This window comes from Phalangium opilio, unplaced genomic scaffold (assembly GCF_054372755.1).
Source record: "Phalangium opilio isolate 3A_F unplaced genomic scaffold, DU_Popi_V2 ptg000043l_1, whole genome shotgun sequence".
NCBI lineage: Eukaryota > Metazoa > Arthropoda > Arachnida > Opiliones > Phalangiidae > Phalangium > Phalangium opilio.
The window spans coordinates 3,890,376-3,897,874 of NW_028324167.1; the positions used below are offsets into that span (position 1 = coordinate 3,890,376).

The 7,499-nt window shown below is 35.8% G+C and overlaps 1 long non-coding RNA gene across 3 annotated transcripts; it reads right to left on the reverse strand.

Annotated features, from left to right (window-relative positions):
- Positions 1-5,850: 5,850 nt before the first annotated feature.
- Positions 5,851-7,238, reverse strand: LOC149677703 (uncharacterized). 3 transcript variants are annotated; one of them, XR_016366425.1, is made up of 5 exons: positions 7,035-7,238; positions 6,888-6,960; positions 6,438-6,669; positions 6,291-6,363; positions 5,851-6,072 (listed from the first exon to the last, which is right to left on the reverse strand). It is a non-coding gene; the product is annotated as an uncharacterized LOC149677703 (long non-coding RNA). The 3 variants fall into 3 exon arrangements; XR_016366424.1 differs by having other exon boundaries at positions 6,291-6,374; XR_016366426.1 differs by lacking the exon at positions 6,291-6,363.
- Between the last annotated feature and the right edge of the window lie 261 nt (positions 7,239-7,499).

Below are 7,499 nucleotides of genomic sequence, written 5' to 3' on the forward strand. Positions count from 1 at the left end.
CCCTAAAACGTCACCCCTTTCTATCTCTTACTGAACTTGAATCCCCCCTAACAGTTGGAAACAGTATTCTACACGCAAAAATGCCAAGCAGAGGGGGGCTGCGTGACCTCAGACTACCTATTCCCCGTAGCCAGTTGTTACCACCCTATAGACTAAAAACTATACAAAAAGCTTAATGACATTTAAAAAAACCAAGAATTCGGTATAAAAATTAAAGTTTTATAAAAGTATAAACAATATAAAGGAGATGAAAGCGGGGTCAAAAATACATCCGTCCCCACCGTACGTGTAATGGATGCCCAATTTGTGGCGTAATATTTAAAACCCCCGCTTTTGACAAGTCGTAAGGGAACCTCAGAGTGATTATCCCCTCGGATCAAACTGACAGGCAAAGTTCTGGAATTCCCTAATTTTTCTTAACCCAATTTTGTTTCAACCTTATTTTATTTCAACCCAATTTTTGTTTTTAAAAGCCCTCTTTCCTGCAGGGAGGCCTTAATTCGCCAAAAGCAACTGCACTAGACCATCTAGGTTTGGAAGCTTCAATAAGTAGTGAAAGGTAGGTGTTTATAAGTATTAACACAAGTCCTTAGCATTAGCGTTGGGTTACTTAATTGTCTTGTGGTATTAATGATACTATGATTTTTTATGATAATTTCAGCAGCGTTTGCACGAGACCCTTTGAAGCCGATATCAAAAGAATGCTAAATTTTGTTCATCCATTTTAATTTGAATATTGAACCTATCGAAAAAAAATTGAAAACAGTTTCAAAGTGTCTCGTTCAAACCTGGCTCTACTTCTGGGTTTCTGTTGAAATGGTGAATAAATAACGTTAAATAATAATATTGCAATAATATTTAATTACTTCGTTTAGAATGTCCTCTTTCTTATATTCAAGGGGCTTCGTAGGATTTAGTTCATCCATTAATTTTTTTACCCACAATGTGATTGGGGTCATTTTGTTTTCTTCTTGCACAATTTCAAAACTTGTCACGTTTCCAAATTTACATAAAATGTTCAGTAATTTGGTTTTGATTTCTTTGAGATCCGCTTTAACGTCACTTTAAAATAATTTTATATCAGGAGATAAACTAAACATACAATTCATTGAAAAAAACGTAATGGAAATACTTCTTACTTTTTCATGAAATTTTGGTCGATATACAAGATTTTGATATCTAAATTGAAAATAAATTTCATATAGTCATTTACATATGTATAAAAAGTAAAATAGTTTAACTTACGATCGTGTTTTGAAATTACTGTTTCAAGTACATTTACCACTTCGGGTTCATGTATAGTGGTCACAAGTATTATCTCTTCTTTATCTTTAAGAAACTGCACAAAATTTATTAAACTCACTTTCACGTCTGTTAGCACCTTTTCACTTCCGTAACGATCAAACTAAAAATAATACAGATTAAAAGGCCTTTAATGTGATCATCCTGTTGAAAATGCGACAAACTTTCGAAATAATTCGAATATTTAAAAATTGTTTGCGAAAATGAATCTAATTATAAACTTATGTTCACATTGCTCTATTGAGCGTGTTAGTTTAAAAAGAAAATGAAATGGCCGGTCAATTGCGATTTCATTATACCTTTAATGTGAAGGTTTGTCGAAAAAAAAGGAGTACTGACCTGTACCATTTCGGTGTTTCCTATAAAGTAAATTCCTTTATTTTCAAAATGTTCCCTTTCAACATAACTAACCAGGGTTTTAACCCGAGAATTCGATTTGCATCCGCCAATGTATGTTGCGAAATGATTATTTTTGTCGTATCCGATGAAATTTAGAAATTCGACCCCCAGGTTATCACCGAAGACGGGGTACCCCAAAAAATTTGGTTTTGAACCTGAAAATTGTTTTTGTTAATTGTTTTCGAAATAAATGAACATTAGTGGCCTAACTTTAACAGATATGACAATGAAAAAACTATGTTTTGTAAAACATAATACTCGGTTGCAAAAAGCATTTTCCATAGACCTTGGAGGGAAGAAAGCCTCCCTTAGTGTAGAGTGATAAACTTTTTAATACATTATAAGACAAGTTGGAAAACCAATTAAGAGGTTTTTCTTAAATAATTAAATATAATTGATATTAATTATTTTAATCGTCATTAATTTATCTTAATTATACTTCAATCGTTTTGAGAAACTTTATTCCTAAATAATTTGAAACATACCAATTGTTGACGTTTGAATTCAAGCTATGCCTCTATCACAACTTTTTGAAATTTTGGGTATATAAGGCGATTCACAATAATTGATAAGCCCTGCCATTCGGAGGCTAGACATTTCTCTTAACCCTTGCCGATCAACGCGTGCTTCTTAATCTTAATTCTTAATAATGAGAGTAGGAGGCAAAAATTGGGAACACGTTTGCTACGATTTGCCAATTGCGAAAGCGCGGTGACAGACAAACACACACACACACACGCACAGACACGTCCACTGTAATACCATGTATAAAGAATGCGCGTGAGGAAAATAGTTTTCACGCTATAGGATAGGCAACTCCCTATCTCGAACGACAGCTTATTCTGTATATACTCTGTTACAACATTGGTTGTTAGCACGCGCAAAACTAGATCTCTATGTAACCTAGATTTGTGCGTACTGACAAGAGACGAAAAACTTCAGGATCTTCAGGATTTAAAATATCCGCTAGTTTTTTGCCTCGAGTCCACGGACCTCTAGGCCTTAGTTGCAAATACGTGTTGTAGGCTGTAGGCAATTTCACAAGTTTTTGAAACTAAGGCCTAGGGGTCCGCGCACTCGAGCTAAAAAAAAACACGCGGATATTTTTAATCCAGAAAATCCTGAAGTTTTCGTCTCTTGTCAGTACCCACAAAACTAGGTTACATACAGACCAAGTTTTGCGCATACAGACAACCGATGTTGTAACAGAGTATATACAGAATAAGCTGTTGTTCGAGATAGGGAGTTGCCTATCCTATAGCGTATCGAATTGCGTTGTTCACATACACGTCACATTTGTTGACTTTGTGGACAAATACAAATAAATAAAAAAATATTGAGCTGAAGAAAACCACTAAAACAAAACTAAAACCTTACTATCCAAACGGAAATGGCCAATCAAAAGCGTGGGAAAATGAGTTTTCTATCTCACGCCATTAGAATGGAAAAATAGGCCAGTTACTGCCATGGTATTTCACCAGCTGATAAATACCTTAAAATTACTTCAAACGAGTGTTCGTATCGATATTCGATCTACTTATTTCTTGGACACGAGTATTGACCCTAAGCTAACCGGTATCTTACATAAAGACGTTGTACAAACTCTATTATTGGCCTAGTCATTCACTATATGTTAGTTGGTACGTAATTTCAAGGTTTAAGTTAATAATGCCATTGTTGACAATATCTTTGACAAATTTATGTAGGTTTTCATACTGTGGTCGGATTTCTACTTTTATTAAAATTTCAAGAGATTTCAACCACTTTTTTAAAAATTTGTGCGAAAAAACTGTGTCAAAGCTTAGAATTTTCGAACGTAAAACCCGAAAATTTGAAATACGCGCTTTCGCACAGGAAAAAACATTGTTAGAAGGGGAGTTGACAGCGTGTGCGCAAAAGCGTGATCGAGTGGGCTGTGGTATATATACTCGCCAGGCCTGAGGGCTGAGGCCAATGCAGTGCAGCTAGCATTGTGCAGACTACAGTCTGGGAAATAGCAATCTTCCTTTGGTCCAAAACCTCTATTTTTTTATTGGACTAGTTTTTAAATTCAAAAAATGGGGGTTACTGGTCCCGACTCCCAAAAGGATTAGTTTAAAAAAATCCTAAATTCCCCGACTAGGGTGGGAAATAAGGATTTTTTAAACAGGGCGGTTGGCCACCAAATCCCGCCCCCCCCCGCCCTCGAATATAGAGTAACGTCATACCCTTCTATCTCTTAGCTCAGTGTCATCCCCCGTACCAGGCACGTAGAGTATCCCCTCTTACAAAAGCGCCCCTATGTCTGAACACTGGTTACCCATGAATTTTCCCAGTGGTCCCGTGAACTACTGACCCCCCTCCGATTTAATTTTTAAACTGTACCAGTCAATTTTGAAACCGGTAATTGTGCCACCACCTTATTTCACACGCTGACGTGCACCCGTGCTGCCAAAGCGTGATCGAGTGGGCTGTGGTTGATTTTTTGTTCGGGCCGCTAAACCAGGGATAAGGGAGTTGAGATGGATTGGAAATGATGATGGGCGACCTGCGGCACCGTATCTCTCCCAATGTACCTCGCGCACGCCCCTACCCTTCGGTAGGCGTTGCCATGTGCTGCCGCGTAGCGCCATTTTATGTGTACGAGAACTAGCTTCTATTTTTAAGATAGAGGGTGCGTCCTTTTCAATTTCGTCCGGTACGACCAGGGTGGGAAATAAGGATTTTTTTAAAAATGGACATTGGGCCAGCAACCCCCCTGGCCTGGAATAAATAAACTGGTCCATGACCATTGACCAGGGCGCGTCGTCTGCTAAACTAAAGAAGTGGGTAATTAAAATAGTTCAGATATTGTCTGGACCCTGGGTACCGTAGAATTTTCTTAGTGGTCCCGTGGACCACTGACCCCCCTCCGAATTTTTAAACTGGTCATTTGCCCTGTGCCAGCGCCTTATTTCCCACGCTGGGTACGACCAAGGTTCGTAAAGAAAGCGCTCGACCCTACCTAACCGCTGAGGATGCTGTGAGGACTACGGTGCCGTAGGTGGGGGTACAGAGGCAACGCTATACGGGACTTACGAGGTTACCACCCCCTTTTTGGAGAGTTGTTCTGCCAAGGCTACGGAGCGCGTTCGACGACAGGGAATGTCAGCCACTAACTTAAGGCCGCCGACAGGTTATGGCAGCGCCCACAGAAATACCTCTCGTAAATCCCGTATAGGTATGGTGGTTTCCACTCCATTCCTCTCTCCTACAAGGCTAAACTTAAAGCTTAAAGTTTAGCCGGGAGTGTGGCGCACTCCTGTAAGTCAAGCTTCTGGGAGACAAAGTTTGAGGGTATACGATACATGTCGGCGATCCTACCCTATAGGTGCCTGGCGCTTTGAACTTAATAAAACCAACACCAAGACCATGTAAGAACAAGAAAGTGTGCCTAGTGCCACCAGCAACAACCGTTGAACAGCGTACACAACGATAGTGCAATGAAGTAATTGTCGTGTGAATTCGAATTTAACAGAAATTATTACATAAAACTATTGGTATACAGAACGCACCTCTAGTAGTAGTGCAACATTCGTAAACGCGCATCGCTTGTGAGAAACAGAAGAACATAAATAGGTGGAGTCTTGATTTTACGCCATGTTTAGTGATGGTTTTAATAAGTAATTATATGTGATGAAATTTTCCCGGTGCAGATTGCCATATGCATTCGGTCTGAAATTCATCAATAACAAAAGCACACGACCCGAACTTGCACTGTTACCGCAACAGTGACGGTCACAAACCAATGCAGTTTCTGATTATCGAAAATAATCGAGTTATAATTTTGTCAAAAATCTCACAAAATACTAAACATGTTTCAAACAGGAGCCATTTCACAAATGGTTCTTTAACTGTACTTTCGAATGTTGTGTGAAGCCTCAACAATTATACATAATTTTTGGGGTTATTGAAGAAACATTTTGTTGGGTTCATAATATGGCGGTGTTTAATAATTTTATAAGTTGTGAACTATTCAATTGAAGATCATTGTATTACTATGAATTATTAAAATTAAAAGGAATTCATCGTGCACATGTTTCGTTCATTATTTTTTCAGAATTTACTTCAAAGAAATAATAATCCCAAAAAAAAAAATCGATAAATTATGGTTTTGAAAAAAAATTCCTTTCCTTTTCTTTGGGATATTAACCATTTTCAACTAAAGATACCTTGTGGTTCATTGTAAACAAATGGCACTAGATGCTCTCATAGTCCAGTTTTTTCTTTCCAGCTAAGCAAGGGCAGTTTAAGAGACTTAATTGTACAATTTCCATGGAGGAAAACTCGTTTCTGGAGTTGTTTTTAAAAGTAGTGGCAAATTAGAATTTTGTCTTTTTTTCCCATAAAATCCTATGGAAACGGTAAATAATAATTAGTTATAATATTTAATTAATTTTATACACAAATTGGTACCATTTCAATGCTGAAAAAGTCGTTTCTGGAGAAGTTTGTAAAAATTTAAAAGTAGTGGCAAATTCAATTTTTGTCTTTTTTCAAATGAAATCCTATGAAAACGGTAAAAAATAATAAGTAATAATATATAATTAATTTTAGACACTAATTGGTACCATTTCCATGGAGGAAAACTCGTTTCTGGAGTGGTTTTTAAAAGTAGTGGCAAGTTCAATTTTTGTCTTTTTTCTAATGAAATCCTATGAAAACGGTAAATAATAATTAGTAATAATATTTAATTAATTTTAGAGACTAATTGGTACCATTTCCATGGAGGAAAACTCGTTTCTGGAGTGGTTTTTAAAAGTAGTGGCAAATTCAATTTTTGTCTTATTTCAAATGAAATCCAATGAAAACGGTAAATAATAATTAGTAATAATATTTAATTAATTTTAGACACTAATTGGTACCATATCCATGGAGGAAAACTAGTTTCTGGAGTTGTTTTTAAAAGTAGTGGCAAATTAGAATTTTGTCTTTTTTTCCCATAAATTCCTATGGAAACGGTAAATAATAATTAGTAATAATATTTAATTAATTTTAGACACTAATTGGTACCATTTCAATGGAGAAAAAGTCGTTTCTGGAGAAGTTTGTAAAAATTTAAAAGTAGTGGCAAATTCAAGTTTTGTCTTTTTTCTAATGAAATCCAATGAAAACGGTAAATAATAATTAGTGATAATTCTTAATTAATTTTAGAGACTAATTGGTACCATTTCCATGGAGGAAAACTCGTTTCTGGAGTTGTTTTTAAAAGTAGTGGCAAATTCAATTTTTGTCTTTTTTCTACTGAAATCCTATGAAAACGGTAAATAATAATTAGAAATAATATTTAATTAATTTTAGACACTAATTGGTACCATTTCCATGGAGGAAAACTCCTTTGTCAAAGAATTTACGCATAAAAGTCTTAGAAACTGAAAAATAATGCTAATATTTTTTCAACATTTTGTAAAATTATTAACTTTACAGTGTTTTTCTACATTATTTCGATTTAAAGTTAAGCAATTAAGATGTATTTCTTGAATTTCTCTGGGGAATTACATCCTCGGCTTCTTCATAAGTTGTAGTACTAAGCAGACGATGGTTGGTAAGTTGTCACATAGTTTTTGACATTTGTGATTTCCTCTTATTATTTGTTAGTTTGTATAATTCTATTGGCAAGTTTGTAAAAAAAATGAAAAAAATTATGGGCAAATTAGTATAAGATTTTACAAACTTTTCTATTGGCAAGTTTGTAAAAAAATTTAAAAAGTATTGGCAAATTAGTATAAAATTTTTGCAAACTATTCGAGGGGTAAGCTACAACTAGTATTGGCAAGTTT